Genomic DNA, 27,881 nt, shown 5'->3' on the forward strand with positions numbered 1-27,881 from the left:
ATTCTGTGAAAACACATACTTAATTCTTATCAAGTGACACTAATTACTTCCACAACATGAAAGAAGATCAAAGATTAATTAAATAAAATTGTAATTAATTAAGCCACCAACTAAAGAGTACTACATACCAAGGATACAAGACATGTAGAGGGCTCAAAGGATGCTATAGAATAACAAGGATCTGGCTAGGGTTTAAAAGAGCTCTACAGCTTTATTGTTAATGTATCTAGACTCTGAGCAGAAGATCGTGGCTGGCACTGACAAAGGCAAGAGTCATCCTTTGGCATCAACGACTCCTTTCTGCTCAACACAATGGCTGTACAAACATAGAATTATAACAGGAGTAATAAACTTTCCAAAGCTTCAGCCACAAGACCAAGGTAACCAGGAAAAAAGAAATTACCCACAGAAAATAAACAATACAGAAATTATACAAATTGATCAAAATCTGAAAAACTATGTATCAACAAGAAAATATACCACAGTTGCAATACAGTAATTAGGAGGAAAACATTTCTATTAAGATATGTCTGAATCACCACTGCCATATATTTTTCTTTCCTTCCTATTTCTAGTCTACACATGCCAATTCAACAATTTTTGAGATGCCAGTGCCTCAACTTACAGATTAAAATGGTAGATGTAACAGAAAGTTTAGGAATAATTAAGTAGCAGAAACACTTTTGAGTCTTGCTTAACCTTCTAATTAATCTATTCTATTTCTCTGCAACAAAATTAAAAGAGTTAACCAGTAATTTAACTAATATAGAGATTTAAATGATACTTTTTAAATCTTTTATATACAGAATCTCTTAAGTACCTGCTTTTCTGAATGGAATCAATTAAAATCCAATATATGTTTTGATTCCATGTGCCTCATTTTAAAAGGCTTAATATTTTATTTAACATTTTTCAGTAAAGAACAAACATTAAATTTTAGACCGTATATCTAAAAACACTGGTTTGTGAATTCAATGGAACAATCTACTTCCTTCTCTTGTGAAACATTTAATAGGAAAAGTAACTGAAAGCAAATCATAACTTACTACACATACAGGCACTTCCCTAAGAGGCTGGGAGCCTGAAGAAGGAATACAAGGTGTAACCAAGTTTTTGAGATGTCAGAGAGCAAGACTCTTGGAGGAGCAAGTAAACTTAGCCAAGTAAAATATCTAGCATTACTTTCTTTCCTATGAAGGACTCAGGTACTACTTTGCCTGCCTCCTCTCTACTGCCACCATCTTTTTTGACTGAAAGTGCTCTCTTTCTTGAATCAGCATAAAATTATCTCACAGCTTCTATCCTACTACTTCTTTCATTCTCCTAGCACAAAATCCTAGAGACTTCTCTAGGTTTTTAGCCATTAGCAAAAACTGGAAACATTTTTTTGGGGTAGTGACTTTTCTATACCCTATACACCTGTTCCACACCACCCCCCGCCAATCTGGGCCCCCAGGGGCTCAAAAACAGTACAGGGTTTGTGTACACGAAGCATTATTCAAGCTTTGTTAGGCTCAGACAAGACCTACCTGGAGGTAAAAGGGGTGAATGAGGAGTAAAGCTGCTGGCCAGCTCCTCTCCCACCTGCTACCAACCAGACCTATCACCAAAGACTCTGTCACCCTAGACTACGAGGGTGAAGGGAGAAACACGTCTGGAATTGGAAAATATTTCAGGTACTGGTGGGGAGTCTAGAGAGCAGAGAAGTAATGAAGGGGAAAGCGGGGTGGGGGATACACAAAATCAAGAGAAGAGTAGTTAGGATATCCCTGCAGCAAAGCTATAAGAAAAACAAGTCAGGGCTTCCCTGGTAGTGCAGTGGTTGAGAATCCTCCTGCCAATGCAGGGGACACAGGTTCGAGCCCTGGTCCGGTAAGATCCCACATGCTGCGGAGCAACTAAGCCCGTGCGCCACAACTACTGAGCCTGCACTCTAGAGACCGCGAGCCACAACTACTAAGCCCGCGAGCCACAACTACTGAAGCCCGTGCGCCTACAGCCCGCACACAGCAACAAGAGAAGCCACTACAATGAGAAGCCTGTGCACCGCAATAAAGAGCAGCCCCCACTCGCCGCAACCAGAGAAAACCTGTGCACAGCAACGAAGACCCAATACAGCCAAAAATAAACTTAAAAAAAAAAAAAGCTTTTCAGAAAAACAAGTCAATACAGCCACATTGCTTTGTATTATGCCCGAGAGTTATTCCTTGTGGAAAAGGGACATATATAAAGTTGGGAGGAACAGCACAGTGGATTGTATACCTCTCTTTCTCTCTGTCTCTTTCTCTCTTTCATGCACATACACACAGCTTTTGGTAGCAGTGAAATCAGGTTTTTATTCTAACAAATAAAAGGTACTTTAAAAATATCAAATCCCAACACTGTTATAAATAAGGAAAAGATAATATACTTTGCAGGACTGCCATCTGCTATAGGATGATTCAATAGATGATTTGATAAAAGAAATCTGATTGGAGATAGCTATGTCAGATAACCAAAGCTATGGATGTATCTCTTCAGTAGTTTCTTCCCTCAGTTTTATTTGTGGGGTAATGATATTCCTTTAGATCAGACTCAAAGGCTGCAATCAATTGTAAAATAACATACACCTAAAAACCCACCACCACCATTTTTTATTATATTTCTCAAATTTTAGATACTAATGAAATAAACCTACCGATGTGTTTTTCCAGAAATTCACTGTGAAACAGAATCAATTAGAATATAAAAGCAAATCCTTTCTTTTTATGCTACACATTAACGGAAAACAAAACAGAAAAGCTATGGAAATGTTGAAATTGTACGGAAATATAAGACCTGCTGCTTCATATGAAGTACATAACATTGGTTACAGAATTTTTTATTTATTTATTTATTTTTTGCGGTACACGGGCCTCTCACTGTTGTGGCCTCTCCCGTTGCGGAGCACAGGCTCCAGACGCGCAGGCTCAGCGGCCATGGCTCACGGGCCCAGCCGCTCTGCAGCATGTGGGATCTTCCCGGACTGGGGCACGAGCCCGTGTCCCCTGCATCAGCAGGCAGACTCTCAACCACTGCACCACCAGGGAAGCCCGAATTTTTTTTTTTTACTAAAAAATTGAGATTCTGTAAAATGAACTGTCAAATTAAAAAGTTTAACTCTTTTTAAAGTATGTAAGAAAATAAGACCAGTAAATGATTTAAAGGAATCACCTTTTTAGGTCATCTTTAAAATTAATCACAATTTCTATTTGGAATTGATGAGAACTAAGATTTTAAAAATAGGGATATTCCAGTGCCAAAGTACACTAGAATAAGATAATTAAACATGACCAATTTCAAGAAAATGACTAATTTTGAAATTAACTTCCAAACAGTGATTTCGCTATGCTATTTTTATTAGCCGCATCACTCTATATAAATGTCCTGTAAATATACAATTAAACAGGACATTCTAGTGATTTAATCAACGAAGTAAGAGTAGATGGTCAAAAGGAAATGGCAGGTCTATCTGTTTAGGAAAAATAAAAAACTGCCTAATGCCCAGGGATTGAAACTAAGTTCTCAAAGGGCAAGCAGGTATTTTGTACCACCTTGAGAACTATCTATGTAGTGACCTGGTATATTGAGGATTTGCTCTGATTGTCTGAAGAGACATTCTAATAACCCTGTCAAAGCTCCTGAGCCATCTCCAAGCCTCCCCTAAACTATCTGGCTGTCAAATTTCTGGAAACAAGAAAAGGCCCTCCCAGGGCACCTAAAAGCAACTGCCTTACTCCTCTGGAATCTGAACAACAAAGCCCTGCACCTAAACAACAATGCCAGGTGTTTTCTTCCACAGAGGCACTAAGAAGTCCACTCTAAAAAAGGCCTGATGCCTCTTCTCCAACTCTGGGTAAGTCTCAGCAAAGAATGTCCCTATTCAGTCTCTCAATGATACAATCCCATTAGATTTACTTTATAAACATTTTCAAAATCTGACTATGACTCACTATTTTAATTTCATTTTATTTTATATTTATTTATTTACTTGGCTGCACTGGGTCATTTGTTGCAGCACATGGGATCTTCGTTGTGGCATGCGGTATACCCTGACCAGGGATGGAACCCAAGCTCCCTGTGTTGGGAAGGCGGAGTCTTAACTGCTGGACCACCTGGGAAGTGCCTGACTCACTGTTTTTAACATGATCATTTTAGTCTGAGCCACCATCACCTCTGTATTATGGCAATAGCCTCCTAAAGAGTCTCCCTGCTTCTTGCCCCTGTGACAGTGTGTATACTCTACATAGGAACTAGAATGACCTTTTCAAAACAGCTCAAATCCTGTCAGTCCTATGCTCAAAATCTACCCATCTCATTCAGTATTAAATCCACTGGTCTACAGTGTTTCATGGGTTTCACCTCCCACCTCTCTGACTTCATCTTCTACTATTCATTCTCTTAGATCACTCTTTTTCAACTACATGGACCCCTGTTTTTGCTCAAACACACTGAGCATGCTTCCTCCTTAGGGCCTTGCCACTTGTTCTTCCCTCTTCATAAAATGCTTCCTCCCAGATATCTGAATGGTTTGTTCCCCTAATTTCCTTCAGGTCTCTCTATTCAAATATCATATTATGGGGGGATGTTTACAATCTGTTTTTCCCCCCCAGTAGATTGAAAACTCCAGGAAAACAAGAGTGTAGTCTGTTTTGTTCAATATTTTATGTTTGGTGCCTGAAACAATGCCTGACACACAGTAGGCACTAATAAATATTTGTGGAAGAAATAAATGTATAAAGTGGAAATAATACATTCAGTTTAATATAAGTGGGGCTGAAACTGGTTCCCTATTTGTTAGCTTACCATTCTTCTTTAGAAATAATTGAAACCAATATTCTAAATAAATGAATAGTAGTTTAAAAATTCCAATGAGAAGCAGTTAGACTATAAATGACTCTATGAACTAGACAAGTAACTACCCCCAAAGAGCAAACATTATTTAAAAAGTGTTAGAGAAACCTAAATCCTCACTAGGCTTGGTGGCTAAACCACACACAGACGTTCAATATCACAGCTTTGAAATAACATCATTACATGTCCTAAGAAAAATCACTTTGTATTCACTATAGTACAGCCTAACGTACACTGCTATAAAAGGAACTCTAAATAAAAAATGTTCCAGAAATTTCATGTAGTCAGCATGATGTTGGGATATTTACAAATGTGGTTAGAAATGCAATAATCTCTTAAATTTGTTCTTTTTGTGTGTGTGTGTGGTACGCGGGCCTCTCACTGTTGTGGCCTCTCCCGTTGCGGAGCACAGGCTCCGGACGCACAGGCTCAGCGGCCATGGCTCATGGGCCCAGCCGGTCCGCGGCATGTGGGATCATCCCGGACCGGGGCACGAACCCGTGTCCCCTGCATTGGCAGGCGGACTCCCAACCACTGTGCCACCAGGGAAGCCCTAATCTCCTAAATTTGGTAACACATCTTTCATATTCCCTTAACCACTCAGTTACCCATTGTATTAATTTCTACCTTGCCAATATTTTGAGTAACTATCCCTTGGTCTGATTCAGGTCCTGTGTATTGCTTATTCTTCTATTTTGTTCCATGCCAATCCACAGTTAACACTGCCAGCACAATTATCTTGCCATAAATACAAGTTGGATCACATCCATTCACTTTTAAAATATGATCCTCTGCTGCCTCAGGAATAACACTCACACTCCTGAGGTGGCATTCTTCGTGGTGGCCTCAATCTACTTTTTTCAGCTTCAATACTGAATACTATATTTCTCAGAAAACTCAATGCTTGGGATTCCCTGATGGCACAGTGGTTAACAACCTGCTTGCCAGTGCAGGGGACACGGGTTCGAGCCCTGGTCCAGGAAGATCCCACATGCTGTGGAGCAACTAAGCCAGTGTGCCACAACCAGTGAGCCGGCACTCTAGAGCCTGTGAGCCACAACTACTGAGCCTCTGTACCACAATTACTTAAGCCCACGCATCTAGAGCCCGTGCTCCACAACAAGAAAGCCCGTGCACAGCAACAAAGACCCAATGCAACCAAAAATAAATAATGAATAAATAAATAAAAATTAAAAAAAGAAAACTCAATGCTCCAGCCTCATAAAGACAGTCACTCCCCAAACATGCCAAGCCTTGTCACACATTCATATTCTACTCCTATTGCTTCCTAGTCCTAGAATATCCTCCCTTATCTTTTCCCCCACCTACTGAGTTTCTAATTTTGAATCAGTCTAAGATCGAATGTCCTCTCTTCTGAGAAGTGTTCTCCATCAACTAAGTCAATATTAATCACACTTCTTCAGAAAGTAATTTGTACTTACTTTGTCTTCAACATTGACATTTACTTTTCACGTATACCCTACCAATAAAACTTTATAACAGGGAACATACCTCGTTCATCTCTATGTACTTCTGGTACTTCGCAGAAGTGTGGTATTTTGCATTCAAATGTCTAAGTAGCTAAGGCACATATAAAATTAGGGCATTCACATGACAGTCCGTCATAAGAATTCAGTTAACTAGAGATGGGTTAAAAAAAGAAATTCAAAGTAGAAGAGGAATGTCTAGCAATCTAAGTAGATCTCCAAGAATTAGTAAAATAATAATAATTATTATTATTTTAAAAGTATTATGTTTAATAAGTATTATTTTTAAACGCAGATTGCAAATATGCTGGAGGCAATCTCAAAACTGAACTAGTGAGTTCAGCTTCCAACATGATGTACTATGCTCCTACAGACAGCTACTATAAATTCTGGAGAAAAAATATAAATATAAAACAAACTACATAAAGACTCCACCTTAAGAGTAAACCTAAAGGGTCTACCAGGAAAATGAACAAAACCAGGCTGATTTTGGATGGGAATATAAACTTGGAAGAAGAGACCAGAATGAGTTTCTCCTTTTAACAGCTTTAGGGATCAGCACAAGTGAGTTTCCCATTTTAAAGCTTCATCCCGCAGGCAAGCAGCAGCCACAGCACGCAAGAACTAAAATTCCAATAGAAAACTTACTATCTTTCTGGATAGAAGAAAAACAGGAAAGAGCAGGACAACCATAATCACCAGAAAGTAAGGACAGAATCCCCAAAAGAAGAGAGGCAGAAAAGATGAGTCCCAAATTTTGGGCACATCTCTGCTCAAGTCTTTGGATGAGACCTGACGTACACATTCACAGGGCAGTTTGCACTTGAGGCTGAAAGAATCAAATCAAATTGAGATTTGAGCAGCTGCTAACCTCAGGCAAGATCGAATTTTCACTCTGAGTGTGATCCAATTAATGGCTCACTAAAACACAGAAATCAAAACTCTTTGGAGGAACATAAAAGAAACCAAAATTTCCACAAATAACATTCATGATATCTATAACACAAGCCAAAACTCCTTGACAATGAAATGTGACCCAATCTCAAAGAAAAAGATAATCAAGAGGCCAACTTCAAGATGACACAGCTACTGAGATTTTCAGACAAGGGCATTAAACCAGGTACCTTACTATACCCAATCAAGTAAAGGACATATGCTTGTAATGAATGAAAAGACTGGAAATCTCACAGAGAAAAAGAAAACACACACACATACACACAAAAAACAAATGAAAGTTTTAAAAATTAAAATATCTGAAGTCTAAAAAAAAAATTATTGGATGGGTTTAAGAAAGGAATGGAGATGACAGTAAAGAGTGAATGAATTTGATGACAGATCAACAGAAATAATTCAATTTGACAAAAAATTAAAAGAAAATAAACTGGGTCTTAGAGACCTAAAGGAAGATATTAAAAAGTCTAACATAGAGAGAGTCTAATAAGAGATGAGTAAGTCTAATAAATCTAATAAGAGAACAAAGAGACTAGGGTAGAAAAAATTTTTGAAGAAATAATGGCCAGAAAATTCATAAATGTGGTTAAAAGACACAAATTTACCAGTTAAGGACACTCTGTAAACCCAAAAGGATAAATATTAAGAAAACAGGATACCATAGTCAAATTTCTGACAACCAAAAATACAGAGAAAACCTTGAATGTGGACAGAAAAAGGACACATTACATACAGAAGAACAACAATTCAAATACTGCAGACTTGTCTTTAGAAACTATGAATGTCACCAGATGTGGAAACACATCTTTAAAGTACTGAGGCATGGGGATCTCAGCCAGAATAAAAATATCCTTCAAGAATGGAGATGAAATACATTTTCAAATAAAATAAAATTAAGAATTTGTTACCAGCAAAACTTCAGTACAAAATACTAAAAGAAGTTCTTCAAGCTGAAGGATATGTTATCAGAGAGAAACCTGAATCTTGAGGAAGGAAAAAAGAACATGAGAAATAGTAAATATAAGAAACTTTTTTTTTTCTTTTAACTTCTTTAAAAGTTATTTATATAAAAATTGTAACATTCTCTCACAGGAGTTACAATGTATTTAGCTGTAATACATATGACAAATATAGCATAAAAGAAGGCAAGGGTGGGGATAAATAGACCTATAAGGTTACAAGATTTCTACATTTTATGTGAAACGGTAGAATATTAACTCTAAACTGACTGGGAGAAGTTAAGTTAATGACATATATAACCTGAGAGAAACTACCAAAGCGGAAAAAAATGCAGAGGCATCACTAAAAAGCCAACCAATAAATTAAAATGGAGTCCTAAGAAATAGCCAAATCCAAAAGAAAGAAATACATTTGAACAAAATATAGAAAGAAAAAACAGAAAACAAATGAATTAGTACACCTTAATCTAACCATACAATAAAACATTCCATTTTTGTCTGAGGAGGAAGACAAACAGAGAAGCATCAAACAGATACTACTCATTTCAATGAGAACACACCTCATTGCTCTGTGAGCTCACAAAGTTCATGCTGTTGCTCTTCTTCAACAAGACAATTATATTTGGGTTTGGTGTGGGAAAAGAAAGATGAAAATATTACATTGCCCTTGCACATTAAACAAAAAACATACAGTACCACACCACTGTGAAAACTGCATACAGAAGTTTTTAGGTTGTTTATTTTTATAGTACCCATCAGGATCATAAGTCAGTACCAATAAAGCAGCTTCTGCATAAGTACATTTTGGTGGATTTTTGCTGATTACCTAACACAATTTGCTATTTAAAAACAGCTGTGTGAGCAATTACTATTCTTAATTCCACAAACAATTCTATTCATTTCCTGTAATAAGGCCTGTGTACTCCCTGCGTTCAAGTCTTAGACCATTAATTCCTGTAATGGCAACACACTCTGCCTCTCTCAAAGGAACTCTGTAAGAATTTTTCCATCGTGTTTTCCTCATATTTTAAAATCCCATCCTCATATACTCTTCAAACTCCCACTCATTTATTTCTAAATTCACAAAACAAAAATTTACATTGACTACCTTCACTCCTTTCAATTTATGCACTTACTCATTAATGAATCTCTTGCTAGTATCTAGCCTCTTCCTAGACCACACCAGCAAAACCCAATGCCAGTCACAAAGAAGGATCTCAGTAAACATTTGTTTATATGATAAAACTGAACTCTTTCATGTCATCAAAGGTTATTCTAATCATAAAGCATAAAGGCCCCTTCTTGGTCTTAATTTCTTAGATCTCTATTGAAGAGGTCTACAAATTTCTCCTATAAACAGCCGAACAGTAAATATTTTATGTCTGTGGGTCATACCCTCTCTTTACCAACTGTTCAACTCTACTACTGTAGCACAAAAGGAGTCAAAGGCGATATGTAAACAAATAAAGAGTAACTGTATTCCAATAAAACTTTATTTATAAAAACAGGTGATGAACCATGGACCATATTTTGCCTACCCCTGCTCTATGGCATCCAATACTGTTAACCACCTTGCCTCCCTGGGATTTGCTGACAATAACCTTTGGGCCCCTATTTCTATATATTAACACTTCCCCTTCTAGTGAAAAACTAAAAGTACCTGCTCTTCATTCCAAGAACTTCTCAATTTATGCTCTACCCCTTCAACTGCTCACTCAGTTTTATGATTTTGACCATCCCATCTGAATGATCAATTTCCAAATGCACACTCCCAGCTTTAAGCTCAGTTCTGTATTTTGCATCTTGAATCATCAAATTCCTGCTGGAAGCTTTCATTCAGCTCTCCTGCCATCATCTTAAACCCATATCTGAAACTAGACTTTTCACATACCCTTCACTTCCTCATATGCCTTTGGACCCTAATTATTAATATTTCTAATACTACAGGTAGTACTATAATAGTTCAGGTCAACCTGGCATCATCTTTGATTTTCTCTTCTCTTCTCCCTCCACTATCCCTATACTGAGTATTCTTTATGAACGTCTCCTGAAGCAGCTTTTCCATTCCTACTACCACCTTTTTATTCTGAGCTTTTATGATATCCTACTTAGACTCTTTTGCTAGAGTCTCTCTGAATCTCCCTAAAACACTATTTCAAAATATTTAACCTAATAATAGCCTGCCATTGTAGTCTTCCTAAAACAAATCTTCAAAACATATTACCCCCAGATTTAAAAAGTAAACACTTCCAGTGCCCCACCACCAACAGAATTAATCCAAAATTCTTCAACCTGAAACTGAATATTTACTCCTCTGTTCCACAAATGTTTACCATCAATTGTGCTAGGTTTTGTCCCTCCTATGTTTAAAGCCTTTGAAAACCCAGTTACAACTGCCTCACTGCTTCCAACCCTAATAGTCAAAAACGCTAATTTCCTATTATGGCATACACAGTGTCATGCTCTAGGGAGGACTCTAGGCACTGTTGACAGAGACATGCACAAGACACAGAAACCCTGCCCCTCAAGGAGCTGTCATTCAGTGTTTTGCATTCAAACTCATCTGTAACCATGAGGCACATTCATTGTACACAGTACTATTCATGAACACTTATTGCTCTTATTATTCCTCTTGGCACTTCTATCTCCTCTACACTTAATTCTTACTGATTTTATGCTCACTTTAAATTCCACCTCCGCTGTAAAACATGACCAACCTCCTTAATCCTTACTAGGTCCTCTCTTTAATATTTATACTTATAAATCTACATCGCACAGCACAGAAGTTATATTGTTCTTAAGAGAACACCATCCAACATGGGGTCTCAAATTAATTTAAGACCAAAGACCACATTCAGCCCTCATTCTGTTTCACCTGCAGTGCTAAATACATAGGAGACACTCAATGAAAAAGTTTTTGTGTACAAAATGACACTGCTAATTAATATATGGACAGATTTTCTAGTAGCAGCTACAGCTTTTACTTACCTACTTACATTCACTTTCCCCAGTCCCACGATGAACAGTATGAGTTTGCAAAAGAGCATTCATAAGGGATACAACTGATGACCAAAGCACAGAACAAAGGTAACCACATCAAGAAGACACTCAAATGAAACACCTGACATTAGCTCAGAGCTCTAATGGAATGAACTAAAACTCTCTTGTTCATACTCACAGGTATTTATTACAGTAACATGTAAGCAAAAATTACTGCCATGTAAAGATTTCTAAATTTTATACTCTCATAATTAGTGTCTAGCCCTTAAAAAATTGAATTTAAGTAATTTAAAAACATCTACAACTTATGAAGGTGAATAATTACATCAAAACACTCCCCCACCATCCAACTTTTAGAGCTATTAAACTAGTTGAAAAAGTTGAACATTGCCTATGTAATAAATAAAGCATACCACTCTCTTCTTAAATTGAAGTATAGCTGACTTACAATATTGTGTTAGTCTCAGGTGTACAGCAAAGTGATTCAGTTATACATATGCTTTTTCTCAGATTCTTTTCCATATAATATCTTCTTTATCCATCTGCAATATAATTATTCTCCAGTCTGTGGGTGCCTACCCAGGGGTATGGGACTTAATTATATCATGAGTCCACTCCCCTACCCATTTCATTGTTGTCCCTTCTTCATGTCTTTAGTTGTAGATCTTTTCTGGTAGGTTCTGTTCCTTTTCACTGACAGTTGTTCTGCAGGTATTTGTGAATTTTGGTGTATTTGTGAGAGGAGGTAAGCTCAGTGTCTTTCTACTCCGCCATCTTGGCCCTGCCACCCATATCACTCTTGAAATCTCAGAGTATTTTTAGTTTAAAAGTAAAGGACTGGTTATCAAAATTATTTACCAGGAACTTAAAATTTACATTAAAAATCATCTCTATTATATAACAGAATATAATCTGGACAGAAAAATAAGATCTGCACCCCAAATATTACATATTGCCTGTGGGCATGGAAAATGATATACTTTGCAAAACTGGCAGTTTCTTAAAAGATAAAAACACATACATCCTTTAACACAACAATACTATCCCTAGGTATTTGTGCAAGGTAAAGTGAGAAAGAAGTACACCCACAAGGAGTCTTTTACATGAATATTAAGGATAGTATTCATAAGAGCTAAAACTGGAAATAATCCAGGTACCCATCAATAAAAAAGATGAATAAAGGAACTGTGGTTTATTCATTCAATGTAATACTGCTCAACAATACAAAAAAAACCAGACTAGTGGTGCATGCAACGACATGCATAAATTTTGAAAACATTATGCTTAATAAAAGATACCAGATACCAAAGATTGATTTCATTTATATGTTGACCTACAACAGAAAAAACAAAATCATAGTCATAAAAATAAAGATTGTGGATGCTTCTCAGGTAGAGAGTTGACAAGGAAGGAGTAAAAGGGATATAAATGGGGTGAGGAAAATGTTTTATAAAACAACAAAATGTTCCTAAGTTTATTCAACTGAAAATAACAATTATAAACTGTGGACCAAACTTTTAAAAACAACTGTTTAAAGACAAGGAAGAATGAACAAAAGGAGGCAAAAACTGAAAAGGATCTGATCAGTGAAAAAATATAACCAGAGTCACTAGGTAAGATCCAAATCTTTATGATTTGTCTGATGAGGGCATTTCCCAGGCAGCGTGGCATGTGGTGGCTAGATAAGCAGAAAGCCACTATTTTCTTTGCTTAAGGAAGGAGCCAAAACATAGAATTTGGGAATGCCAGTGTGGCTGGAAATTAAGGAGGGAAACAAAGAAAGGAGAAAGCCACAGTTGGGTTTCAACTGCTGGGTACCAGGGAGGAAAGTAATTAGAGGGGGCTTGATAAATAATTTGAGCTTTCCACAGGCCTGCCTTAACAAAGCATAAAATCAAGCCTCAAGATAACTGACCAAAAATGTTTAACTACTTACAAATAATGTAAATTCTTATTTGTTTTATAGAGCAAAAACAAAACTCTGCAGATGAAGAGAAACTAAAACCTCTATAACACATCTTCTACATTGAAAAATATGAAATAAAAAATTAATAGATGTGTGGAGAAATTAAAATGTGACCTATAGTCTAGGAAACACATTCCATACAGCCACATCTCAAGATGACAGATGTTGGAATAAGCAGAAAATGATTTTAAAACAGCTATTATAAGTATTGAAAGACTTTAAGAAAAAGATGGTCAAAATGAAGGAACAGATGGAGACTCTCAATAAAGAAAAGCTTTTGAAAATAGGAATTGCAGAATTTAAAATTACAATAACTGAAATAAAAAATTTGCTGAATAAGCTTAACAATGAATTGGAACCAGAAGAAGAAATGGTAAGTGACATTGAACATAAAAAATATTGGGGAAAAAAGAGTAGAGCTTTAGCTACCTGTTAGACCATACTAAATGGTCTAAAATACATGTAATCTGAGTATCAGAAGGAGATGAGAGAAAAAATGAGGCAGATTATATATCTGGAGTAAAATTTGGCAAAAAGTTTCCCATATCAGTGAAAAACATCAACTTGTATGCAAATCTAATGAGCTCAGCAATTCTAAGCAGGAGAAATTTAAATACTAACAAAGCACAACTTGGAATGAAGAGTTTAAAATTTTAAAACAAGAAACATACTAGTACCATAGTCAAGTGATAGCTTTAGAAACAGTAGTGGGTACCAAAAGCAAATGATCCCCAATATTAGATACCATAAGAGAAAGAGACACTGACTTCTAAGGTATTCTTTGAAGTTCAAATAGAAGTCTACACATGTGTGGCAAGGATGACATGGTGATTTGATATAAAAGCACTAGCCTGGTCTTTGCTGAAGCAATAGAAAGCAAACATCTATAAGTTTTTTCCTTTAGGGGCTTCCCTTGTGATGCAGTGTTTAAGAATCTGTCTGCCAATGCAGGGGACACGGGTTTGAACCCTGGTCCGGGAAGATCCCACATGCCGCGGAGCAACTAAGCCCATGCACCACAACTACTGAGTTTGCACTCTAGAGCCCGTGAGCCACAACTACTGAGCCCGTGTGCCACAACTACTGAAGCCCGCATGCCTAGAGCCCGTGCTCCGCAACAAGAGAAGCCACTACAATGAGAAGCACGCGTACCAAAATGAAGAGCAGCCCCCGCTCGCCACAACTAGAAGAAAGCCCACGCACAGCAACGAAGACCCAATGCAGCCAAAAATAAATAAGATAAAATAAATAAAACATTTTTTTAAAATGTGTAAAATCCAAGCCTTACCTTTCCATTACCTTTCAAACATTATCTATTCCTACAATCAATATCTCTCTTTTTCCAATTTTGGGACTGGCAATATGGAATAAAATGAATGATTATTACTAATGCAAACATCACAATGCTATCATATATTTAAAATAATAATGCTTTGAAAAACTGTACAAAGAACTTAAAGAAAGACTGTTCATATGATTAATTCTTTCAGAGGTTCCTGAGAAATTAATGCATAAAAACTTCACCGTAAAAGTGAAATACTATTTTAAATTAATATAAAATTAAAAGTGAATTTTATCATATTATGAGCATATTTGGTCTTATGTACATAAAACTGTAAATTTGTGGGTTCCTAGAGAAGAATGGGTACATACATAAGTCAAATAAACAGCAGCATAACAATGTTAGGTTGGTACAAACCAAAATGATATAATAAAAAAAACTATCCAAATGATAGAGAGTGCATGCTTTTTGTAAAACAGGAAAGGGATCTCGGTCTTTCACCATGGTTTAACTTCAGTGGAACAATGTGAGTGGTGGCTCAAGGTTGGTAAATTCTTCCAATTACACCCAGGAGATAAAACTAAATCTAAAGGGTGAGAAGGTAAATGCAATGTTATTTTTGAAAATTTAATGCAAGTAAAAGGTAGAAAATTTTATGTTGTTAAAATATGATTTATATCCAGTGTTTAAAGGAAAGGTTTATTCAGCTGAGGGTAAATTTTGTCTACAAAATTTTCAGAAATATTTGTTTTCCCTCACAATCCAAATAAAGCAGAAGAGGGGAAAGTCAAGAATAATTTTTTAATACCTCTGTGCTATTGCAGTAAGATACTACCGTCTAACACTTAAAAGCTGATCTTCAGTTTCTGCTCAAGGTGAAGATCTCCATAATCCAATCAATCTGTGGTCATTCAGCACCATTACAATTTCTTATATTAAGCATCTCTACTAAACTACTAAAATTATTATTATTTTTTAAATGGATTTATTTATTTATTTTTGGCTGTGTTGGGTCTTCGTTTCTGTGCGAGTTCTTTCTCTAGTTGCGGTGAGCGGGGGCCACTCTTCATCGCGGTGCGCGGGCCTCTCACTGTCGCAGCCTTCTCTTGTTGCGGAGCACAGGCTCCAGACGCGCAGGCTCAGTAGCTGTGGTGCACGGGCTTAGCTGCTCTGCAGCATGTGGGATTTTCCCAGACCAGGGCTTGAACCCGTGTCCCCTGCATTGGCAGGCAGATTCTCAACCACTGCGCCACCAGGGAAGCCCTAAAATTATTATTTTTGAATAGTTTTAAGTGTATGAAATCGTTATCCTGTTCAGTATTTCTGAAAATAAGATTGTAACTGATACACAAATAGAAGACAGCCTAATCTAACAGAATGGTTTAGAGACCCAGAGTTAGCAAATACAGGTTAAGAGGTTAAAATCTCACAATTTTGCTCTATAAACATCTATGATAAAATAACCTATCTGTACCTCTGAGAATAATTTAAAACGTTTCCCAAGTATCATTCAGAAGGCCTTTCAGGTATTTAAAACCCTACGGAAAAAGTGATGTCAATGGTAAAATGCTGGCAAAATACTTTTAGTTGACAATATTTCCTTAAGTCGGCACCTATTCATTCGAACTTTGTGGCATTTGGCTGAGTTAGCCATTATTCGCCCCTTAAAACCCTAAACCCAAAGAAGTTGTAAAGATAAAATGCATAGTTTAAATGGATTTCTCCCTATGAGCAAGGAACTAGACTTAGCTTTGTGAGCTCCTCAATTATGTCATTAACAAGATAGAGGAAAGGATGGGTAAAATATGAGGAGTTTATAAATTGTTCAGAGCTGCTTTGATAGAGAAGAGGAAGAGAAAATAACTATACTTAGATTTCATAGCGATCAAAAACAGATCTGTCTTCCACCAATTCAGCAAATAAGCACACACTCAATTCTAAGTAATATATCGCCTTGTTTTGTGTATCCCCTTGTTAGTCTCAAAGTGAAAAGGCTTGAATTGCACTGATTTGATTTACTCAATTCTGTATCTGCATACAATACCAAATATCTTAATTATCTGGTATTCTTCTCACCTCTTCTCAACATCTGAATCTCTGGTCTAGTTTTTCCTCCAGACCTTCAAACCAGCATTCCTATCTTTGATCACGTTAGCTTTCAAAGCTCCTACTATCCCAGGAAAACCACTCAATTTCTCCCTTGGTGTGCCTTCACTTAGAGTAAGTTATTTATTCATAGAGTGAAGAAAACTTAACACATTCTAAACATTTAATATATTTATTCCAGAAGTTTTAAGAGTGCCTGAAAAAATGGATCTAGTTGATTTCCTTCTATACCCAATTTCACTACTTAGTCTCTAACTCTGTCCTTTCAGCTCAACAAAGCATATCAGGAAACTACCAAAGCCATATCCAGAAAATAATGCTCAGTCAGATGGACCCAAGCACAATCCGAGGCTTTTCCATTTACTAGGTATGTGATGACTCTGTCTCTTCTTCTATAAAATGGGGTTTAATAATAGTATATAACTCACAGACTGAGGATGAGAATTAAATAAGATGATACTTATTAGATACTCAGTATAGTGTCTGTCACACAGTAAATGCTCAATAATATAAGCTGTCTGAAACTGCAGAGATGGCCTTTTAATTCTCATTGTTAGAAAACTCATTTGGCAGTCTTGCCACATGAGAAAAATTGTGGAAGGTCGGTATCTGTTGTTTAACGAACTGACTGGATCTAGGTTGTATTTCCCATTTGTGGTATTACCTTTTCCAGTATCAGTTCCTCTCTGACCGGAATAATGATAGCCTGCTGGGGTAATAATCTTCCTCAACATGAATGATTGATTATTCATAGTAAATGACGTCATCTCTCAAAGTCTAACCACAGAGTAGAACACTGACACAAGGTGAAGCCCACTGTGAAGGTACTCAGGCTGCAAAGACATTCAAGTTTATGCCAAATCAACTTCATTTTTTCCCTGCTTTTATGAGACAAAACCCTAGAAAATAAAAAAGAAGTAGTACAGTCGGCTCTCTGTATCTGCAGGCTTATCATCTGCAAATTCAACCAACCATGGATGGAAAATAGTTGAGGAAAAAATCCCCGAAAGTTCCAAAAAGCAAAACTTCCATTTGATGTACACTGGCAACTATTTATATAGCATTTACATTATATTTACAACTATTTAGATAGCATTTACATTGTATTAGGTATTATAAGTAATCTAGAGATGACTGAAAGTATATGGCAGATGTGCATAGGTTATACACAAATACTATGCCATTTTACACAAGGGACTTGGGTATCCATGGATTACGGCATTCCAGCACAGTCCTGGAATCAATCCCCTGGAGATACCGAAGAATGACGGTATCTTCATACACTGGAGGAGTGGGCGAAGGAGTCAAGGTAGTAGGCCAAACAGTTCAAATTGTAGGACTTAAATGTCACATCTTTTTCTTTGCCTCAGTTTCCTCATTTGTGAAAATCAGATAACAATGGCTCTGCCTACTTAAATGAGACAGCATGTAAAATGCTTGGAAAGCACCTTGCATGTAGTAGTTTCTTAGTGTTTACAATGACCTATCCTCACAAAACCGTTCCCCTACAGTGTTTTAGTGTGTTATTTTAAAAGATTAAGGTAACACAAGACAGAAAATACTATCATTAAGTCACTCACTGTTTTGTACAATTACCTAATCATGACTCTTTCCACAATTTAACAATTTCTATTCAATAAGCATTTACTGAAGGTCTACTGTGAGTTAGGAACCATACTTTGTCATTCACTCCCCCACCAACAAGTGTCTCTTATTTGCTTTTTACATCTTCCCTGTGGTAGGCCATCAGCCCCACAAATTATGAAGCAAGTTAAAGTCAATAAAGCAGATGAAGTGCTCCCCCCTCCATAAATGCCTTTACATTTTATATCCACTGACTTAAAGACATATATGTATGTGGAAATCATAACAAATCTATGAACCCTGGAAAATACTGAATTCTTTTCAAGCATAAGATGTTGCCCCAAAAATGGTGCTAGAAGAAATTAACCTGAAAATCCCATGTGACTGAGAGTCAGAATGAAAAGCTTTAACTCTAACAAAGTAAAGGATGCTTTAATTTTGGCCACAAAAATGTGTAAAAGCAAGACTGATTTTAAAAATTTAGAATAGCTTTAGAAAAGAAGAAAAATCAGTAAAGTGAATCAATCACAGATCTGGAACGCTCTCTGAGCATGATGATTCATTCAACAAGTAGAATGTATGCCCTGGAAGAGCTTCTCTAATGAACAAAAAGTTCATTAAAATGAAAATAATTAATCAATGGTGTAAGAAGTGTTAAACTATATTTTTAAAATCCACAGATAAATTCTTAAATAATAAAAAATTTAAAGCCCAGTAGAGTCATGTGGCTCATTATTGCAGATTTAATATAATGTGCTCTTACTCATGTCTACGTTCTCATAAATGCAATAATGCAATTGTTATATCCCATTTTTTCCTCCTAGCATCTCTGCTTTTTTCACTTTTCCCATTTAGTTTAAAAGGTTTTTTTTTTTTTACTGTTTCCAATTTGGAACTGTCCAATCTGAATGTACAAAACCATTCTACCTTATTTTTCTCTTTTATCTATTAAGCTTCTTTTAATAAAAGTTTCTTTCCATCACAGTTTTAAGTAAAAAAGCAAGATACAAATTGCATGTTTACTATGATAACTACTTAAAAACAATGCCTAAGGGGAAAAAAACTGAGGGAAATACAAAAAGTACTAATAGGTTCATTTAAAAAGTTGGATTGTTATTTGCTTCCTTTTTTCTGTTTTCAATTTTTCCTGAAATAAGGTTCCATCATTTGAAAAATTTTTAATGAGTTTATATAATTTAAAAATAAGCTTTTCTCAAATTTACAAGACAGAAACAGACTCACAGACACAGAAAACAAACGTATGGTTACCAAAGGGGAAGGGGGAGGAAGGATAATTTAGGAATTTGGGATTAAATTATATATATTACTATATATAAAACAGATAACCAACAAGGACCTTCTGTATAGCACAGGGAACTACACTCAATGTCTTGTAATAACCTATAATGGAAGAGAATGTAAAAAAAGAATATGTATATTTACATGTATGTATAACTGAATCACTTTGCTGTACAACTGAAACTAACACAACACTGTAAACAAACTATACTTCAATAAATTTTTTTCAAAAAGAATGGCTTTTACACAGGGAACTGTATTCAATATCCTGTAATAAACCATAATGGAAAAGAATATGAAGAAGAATATATATACATATGTACGTATAACTGAATCACTTTGCTGTACACCTGAAACTAACACAACACTGTAAAACAACTATACTTCAATAAAATAAATTAAAAAAATAAAAAATAACGTGGTTTTTTTTTAAATCTTAAGTTAAACCAAAAGCAATCACTGGGCAAATACAGACCTCTTTCCAGTCTAACATACATTATCATTTAAACATGTATATATTTAAATATTTTCTCTTAATTATGCACAATTCAAATGCAATCACAAACACATCAAGAAATTAAGTATCTTTTACTTCACAGAAATTTCATCAACTTAAATACTGCTTTAAGTGAATTAAGAACACTTAGTTTCTCCAAAGAACACATACAAATGGCCAACAAGTGTATGAAAAGATTCTCAAGATCATTAATCATCAAGGAAATGCAAATCAAAACCACAATTAGATATTACTTTGCACCTGTTAGGAGAGCCCTTATAGAAAACAGAACAAAACAAAACAAAACAAAAAAACAGAAAATATGTATCAGCAAGGATGTGGAGAAATTGGAACCCTGTATATACTGTTGGTGGGACTGTAACAATATGGAGGAAAACAGTACAGAGGTTTGTCAAAAAATGTAAAATAGAACTACCATATTATCCAGCAATCCTGTTTTTTCTGGGTATTTATACAAAAGAACCAAAGACAGAACCTCAAAGAAATACCTGCACTCTCAAGTTCACTGCAGCATTATTCACAATAGCCAAGAGGTGTAAACAACATGAATATCCACCCATAAATGAATGGATAAAGAAAACACAGTACATTCATACAACAGAATACTATTCAGCCTTGAAAAAGGGAAATCCTGTCATATACTACAACATAGAGAACACTCTGTTATGTAAAATAAGCTAGTCACAGAAGGACAAATACTGCACGATTCCACTTAGATGAGGTATCTAAAGGAGTCAAATTCACAGAACAGGAAGGTAGAATGATGGTTGCCAGTGGCTAAGGGAAGGGATAAATGAGGTACTGTTCAATGGAAACAGAGTTTCAGTCATGCAAGATGAAAATGTTCTAGAGATTTTGTGTGCAACAATGTGCATACAGTTAACAATACTGTACCTCACACTTAAAATTTTAAAAGGGCATATCTCACGTTTATGTGTTTTTATATTTAAAAGAAAAGAGAACACCTAATACTTCATAAGAAAATTTATATGTAAATAATATCATCCAATGAAGGAGGGGAAACCACTGTTTTTTAAACATAGAAAAATGATGTCCATTTCTTATATCTTATCTCTGTAAGAATGATCTGTTTTCATTCCTTAACTTTATCCTCAAAGAAACCCTTCCTACTTTTGTTTCCTTTCACCCAAGGCCATCTGATGAGCCACAACTGAGTCAGACCCACAACTAGCTAGGCATTCATTTTACTTTATTCCCTGCCGTAAAATAAGGTAAAAGGCATTTTTGTAATTACATCCAGTAAATGGCATACAGGCAAGGGCTAGAAAATGGCAATTATATTCACAATATAAAATATGCTGCAAACATACCAAGAAAGGATTCTAATTATGGGCCCCAATCCAAGACTTTTTTCAAAAATGTGCTCAGTAAACTTTTGATATAATGGTCATGTCTTCTTCTTATGTCACCCAAAATAACTTTCATGAATATGAAGAAAGACAGCTCACTAGTAATGGGATTAGGTAAACAATAAATGGATTTTAACAAAAGTGAAAGGCAGCGTTCTTCATACAAACTAAATGGCTACTATAAATTCGGAAAGACCATTTTCTTATAAAAAAACAAACAAAACAACCCCAAACCTCAATTACTTTTGCTTTTGCATAAGTGATGTCTTTTGTATTTTAACTCCAGCAGTTGCCAAAATAAGCCCATTTACACGTGATGCCTCTCAACTAGCAAATTTACATTTGGATTTTGTTGGCTTTGGACCAAGCATTCTGTTCTCTTCTTTGCACCATTGTTGTTTTCAGGCTTGGCAGTAGCTCTAGATCTTTGTTTAACTTAGTTCCCTTGTCTAACTTCTGCAGTATATACACACTGTAAAATCAGCATGAAACATTTTAGCTTCCATCGCCACAATTAATTCCCACCATGGCAAAGGCTTGCAAAGTATGTTTATGTGGACCCAAAAGAAAAAAACATAGAGAACACAGCACTAATTTCTCCATCTGATGATTTAAAAAGCAATAAGAGAATTATTTGGTTCAATAGTATGCACAAATGATTTATCATGAAGATCGTATCCTTTTTTTTTTTTTTTTGCGGTACGCGGGCCTCTCACTGCTGTGGCCTCTCCCGTCGCAGAGCACAGGCTCCAGACGCGCAGGCCCAGCGGCCATGGCTCACAGGCCCAGCCGCTTCACGGCATGTGGGATCCTCCCAGATCGGGGCACGAACCCGTGTCCCCTGCATCGGCAGGTGGACTCTCAACCACTGCGCCACCAGGGAAGCCCGATCGTATCCAATTTTAATGTATTAAGAGCTGAGTAATCAGAGATCACCCCAGCAGTCACAGATAAATTTGTTAGGCTGACAAAATTCTCATCTTTCTCTTCAACTCTATGCCCTTCCAATGCATTTTTAGTTTTGTCTAATATTTGACGTCAGGTAGAGTCTCCTGCCTCAAATTCTTCATGTAATTGTGAAAATGACAGCTTAATTCGTTAAACTTAATACCTGAGAGCCTCTTTATAGACTCACATGAGGCGATCATGCAATGGATCAATAATTTTAAAGGAATTTATATAGTATTATGAGTTTGATCTTCAGCATTCTATGGTAAAACTTAAAAATGTGCGTGGATATGCTAAATGCACGTAAAGCACAGAATGTGACTGTAATAACTTCCACAATTCCCATTTATATAATCATGAATAAACTCAGTTCCCTTCATATTCATATTATGAGTAAGCCAATCACACTACATGCAATTTTTCACCCTAATTGAGGCAGCAATATTATTAGAAAAATTCAGAAGAATTTTACTGGCTCTGAATTGTGTTTTCTTGTATTTACATCTGATCATGAGACATCCTCAATGTCCTGAGAACTCACAGCCTTTCAAAAATAAATCATAGGGTTAAGACTTTATTTGAAAAGGCTTCTATCTCTTTCTACTAAATACCAGCTTAAAAACAGCTGTTCCTTCGTTTGAAGGTTGAGCTCTTCTTCATATTACTTTTGGAGGAAAGGAAAGTCAGTAAAGCTATTTTTCAGAAAGTCAAACTCCTACTATTCAGCCAATTCTTGTGGAACTCCTTTCCATCTGTTCCCTGACATTTCAGTCAGGTTATGCACTTGCCAAAGAACTTTCTTTGGATACTGAATACACTGGTGAAGACAAATGGGGAAAGAATCAATTTACTTGTTACTAAGTATCACTAATTTAAAATATGAACAGCCATCAAGTGTTATGTCAAGATAAGTCTACAAACATACAGTCCATTTTATAAACAATATCAGGAATGTAGACTGAACAAGAAGTTAATGACTCAGAATATTTTTGCTACGTGGTTGCATTAAAGTTTTATTCTATGAGAGAGCGCCAATAAGAGCCAATACAGGACTTCCCTGGTAGCACAGTGGTTAAGAATCCACCTGCCAATGCAGGGGACACAGGTTCGAGTCCTGGCCCGGGACGATCCCACACCACGGAGCAACTAAGCCCATGCCCCACAATTATTGAGCCTGTGCTCTAGAGCCCGCGAGCCACAACTACCGAGCCTGCGTGCCACAACTACTGAAGCACGCGTGCCTAGAGCCCATGCTCCACAACAAGAGAAGCCATCAAAATGAAAAGCCTGCGCACCGCAATAAAGAATATCCCCGCTCGCCGCAATGAAGACCCAATACAGCAAAAAAAAAAAAAAAAAAAAAAAAAGAACGAATACAATCATGTTTTCAAGAAGAGAAGAAAGCTTCTTAAAAGAAAATCATACCACTAGAAAGGAGTTCGGGAATCATTTTGCAAGTAACTTAAAAAGTATTTTAGTAATAAAAGCTCTTATTTAGGGAATAAAGTGAAAATAAATATTCAAATTCCATGCTTCAGTATTTATTGGAGAAGCTGATCAAGAAAGATGTAAGTAATTTCTGAAGAAGTCACAAATATAAGATCAAAGAGTAAAAGATAACTGATACAAAGAAATTCTAGGTTTTGATGACAACCAACCATGACTTTTGACAGTCTCAGAGAAATGGGACTGCTAAGTGATTAGAGCTACTGTGTCAGAGGGCATGCAGATTAATAACTCTACTTGTTCTTAGGGAGGTCCAGAAGAAAGCCTAAACTGTACAGATAATTTGGTCTCATGACTCTCAAAAAGCTAGTCTGAAACAAGGAGAAGGTCCACTGACTCAGTCCCACAGAGAGCTCAGGAACAAAGCTTACTGAGGTCGGGATGTGAAAGGATAGGAGGGGATAGAGAGTGACACAAAACTAATCTCTCTTAGATTTCATCCTGAGAGAATGTGGAAGTATAAAGACTAAAAATATGTAATATGGACTATTAAACCAACAGCAAAAACAAAACCCTAAGTTAGATGAAATAAAGGATATCTTTCTGTCCTCCTTAAAGGTTTGACAGAAAAACAAAACCAAGGACAGGGAAAACATTTACTGACACAGGAGAAGTACAAATGCATTCCACAAGTGATCAGAAAAGATAAATAACCTGGACGGGGAATCCAAGTTAAATGGCTGGGTGTACAAATGACAATAAAGTAACTCAGACTAACAAAATGCTAAGATTGCTATTGGAATATTTCATAGGGACTCATAAATGAGGTAAAGTAGCAGACGAGTTTCAATATGGGCAAATATGTAAGAAAAAACAACCCAAGCTCTGTTTACATAGTATTAGTCATTAGTGAACTCTCAATTAAATCATCAGTTACCCAGAGAAGTGAAAATTAATGGATCCTCACTCAACCCTAAGATATTAGAAGACAGTCTACAATGTACTGTGAGAAATATTAATTAAAATTAAAAAGTACTAGAAGACTTTAGATAAATTTTTGTGAATGAAAGATCCAGAATGCATAAGAGCATGCCAAAGCCATCTGGTCCAAATACTTAAGTTAGTTATATGTGTCAGGAGCACAGGAGGTTTAGGGGACGGAATCACTTGGCAAGTAAGAACTAGGCAAGAAACTCCACCATAGAAATCACAACTTGGAGTACCTTTTCCCCTTCCCTCATTCACACGTGAAAAAAACATGCCAGAAAAGCTAAATCACCTATCTAATTTCCCAACTCTCAACCAGTTACAGTACACAGGACATGCACACCCTTGCATGTGCCCAGGGAATCACTGTACTTTAATATAATTCCAAGTTTTACTTTTATGTCTTCAATATACTTGAACAAGGACTAAAGAAAAATACAGATATTCCTAATCTTCCCTTCCCCTGTTCCTAAAGCAGCAGCTTCCTGTTAAAGATAACAAAAATACTTCTTTAAATGAATAAAAATAGTTTAGATAAACTCCATGGCTTCTTTGATTATATTTTAATTGTCCTTTCCTGATTATAGGAAAAACATGCTTCGGCAAGAACGCAGACATAACAGTAGATTTTCATGCAAGTGATACACTTCTAGAAATCTGAAACCATAGATCTCAAAAACTCAACCTGTGAGTAGTACGAAACAGTGCCAGACACTTTTCTATTATTGACAACTTTCCCTAACCCAGTCCTAGACAGACATTATAAGTTAATAGCTATTTTAACCTCTTTCCAACTGAAATAGAAATTTTTCACTTAATTTTGTTTTTGCTCAAATACATAAGAAATATTAGTTTATTTTAAAGACTATTTCATTTTGTATTTAAAATTCCTTTCCTCTAGAAATCCATCAGGCTGTTTTAAACATGGCTTATATCATATTAGTGTTGACTGTGATATACCATTTAATTTCGGTCAATAATACACACGTTTATTAACACTAGAGAGAGAGTCCTTCCTGAACAAGAAATAATGATTTTCTGCCATGTCTAATTAAAGTGTGTGTGTGTACGATAAACTACATATTCATAAAAATGGAGTGGGGGTGGAAATCAGTACTAAAATGGATTCTACCTTTCAGTTAATTTGCCCATTAAAAGCAAGGATACTTCTTATAACATTAGAGAATCAAAGAAATGAAACACATACACCTAAGAAACTGAACAATTTTCCAAGGTAGCCAAAATCGCTACCAACAGTCATGATCATAAGAAAATGACAGCCAGGAATGTTTCTTTCTCTCTCTCATCTACTCTATATCTACACTGGATCCCTTGACCCTTCTACTGACCACCCACCTCACCTTACAGTTAGGTAGCTTGTACTATTCTTTAAAATCTGCAGAGGAAGTAATTTTCCAAACTATACTGGTTTTATTACTTTATATTTTATCACTTCACAACCATCAATTAAAGGAAATTACCCCTTTTAAAATTTTAATTTCTTAGTCCAGGGAAAAATAACTGACTTCTCCTTTTGATTAACTGACCTCCCCCACCTTAACTGAATAAGCACATCATCCCAACATGCTAGTTACTTGCAGCTGCCCAAATCCTATGACACTATAAGCATCAAAAAAATCCCTCTACAGAGGGGACAATGATATAGGGCTTGCTTCTTTCTTTACTCTGCTCCATTTAGAAGTCTCTCACATATGACACCAAGAATACAAGCAATAAAAGAAAAAGTAGGTAAATTGGATATCATGAAAATTGAAAGAAATTGAAAAGACAACAGAATCATAGGTCTGATAAAGGACTTGTATCTAGAATATATAAAGAACTATGACAACGCAGTCACTGAAAATGGCAAACAATCTGAACAGTTCTCCAAAGAAGATACACAAAGAGCCAATAAGTACCTGAAAAGATGTTCTACCAGGATGGCTATAATCAGAAACACAGATAATCCCAGTTGTTGGCCAGGATTTGGAGAAACTGGAACCCTCATACACTGCTGGTGAGAATGTAAAATGGTGCAGCCATTTTGGAAAGCAGTGTGTCAGGTCCTCAAAATATTAAAGATGGAATTATACCATATGACCCAGCAATTCCACTACCAGGTATATACCAGGACGAGCTAAATGTCAAATTACAAAATACAGCCTAGCTGCACTTTAAAATAGATCCTCTCCAGCTATTTTACTCCATTACAATTATTTTCCTAATCCAGACCTTTATCTACAACAAGATGCCCTCATTACCCTCCATCACTGGTATCCTAATCAATCCAGTCCACACTACACTTAGTAAAAACTTCCCCAAATACTGCTTCAAAAATCTTTCAACGGTCCCTCAAAGCCCCAAACTACTGAATTTGTCAATCAAGGCTTCTCACAATCTCATCCTGATCCACATTTCTAATAATATTCCATGAGGCTCCACTAAGGAAGTCTTCTAATCCTGTCAGGCCAAGATCTTCAGTGTCTTTTTTTTTAAAAAAAACAAATATAAACAAAAAATAAAATTAAGAAAAATTTAACCCATCTAAGACACACCTCAGAGTCCATCAAAAGCAACTCTAATGACATGACTGCAAACACTTTTCACGCTATTATTTGGATAAAATAATTCCTCCAGGAAACTATCATTTTAACAAGTCAAATCCCTAATTCATCATTGTGTGTATATAACCTTGTACAAATCAAGCAGTTATCAAAGACTCTGTTTCTTCATCTGAAATATACATTATTTATACCTCAATTTCATCACTACCATATCACTAAAAAACTCTGCAGAATGCTTAACTCTGCAGTTAAGCATTCTTTTAGAGGGCAAAGAGAATTTATACAGATGATTATGTGTTAATTCATGGCATCCAATTTTGAACCATTTCCATTTTTTTCCCCTTCTAATAGATAATCTGGTGTTTACTTTCCTTTTGAACCTGTACAATCCCTGTCAAATGACTACAGAGCTGTGAAATTAGAGGTATTTAGTTAATGGCACATTTTTAGCATTAAATAAGCAAAGCTGCCAATTTTTACTAACATTCCACAAAATTCTGTAAGTAGAAAAATAGGAATCTATTTTCTCAGGGCTGTTCACAT

General features: G+C 36.1%; 1 protein-coding gene and 1 pseudogene across 5 annotated transcripts in view; one reads left to right on the top strand and one right to left on the bottom strand.

Moving 5' to 3' along the window:
• Window positions 1–27,881, bottom strand: part of TCF12 (transcription factor 12) — a 379,393-nt gene that overhangs the window by 231,180 nt on the left and 120,332 nt on the right. The window lies entirely within an intron of this gene.
• The window catches only part of LOC138842597 (Krueppel-like factor 4 pseudogene), a 113,030-nt pseudogene continuing 98,622 nt past the window's right edge, over window positions 13,474–27,881 (top strand).

This window comes from Globicephala melas, chromosome 2 (assembly GCF_963455315.2).
Source record: "Globicephala melas chromosome 2, mGloMel1.2, whole genome shotgun sequence".
NCBI lineage: Eukaryota > Metazoa > Chordata > Mammalia > Artiodactyla > Delphinidae > Globicephala > Globicephala melas.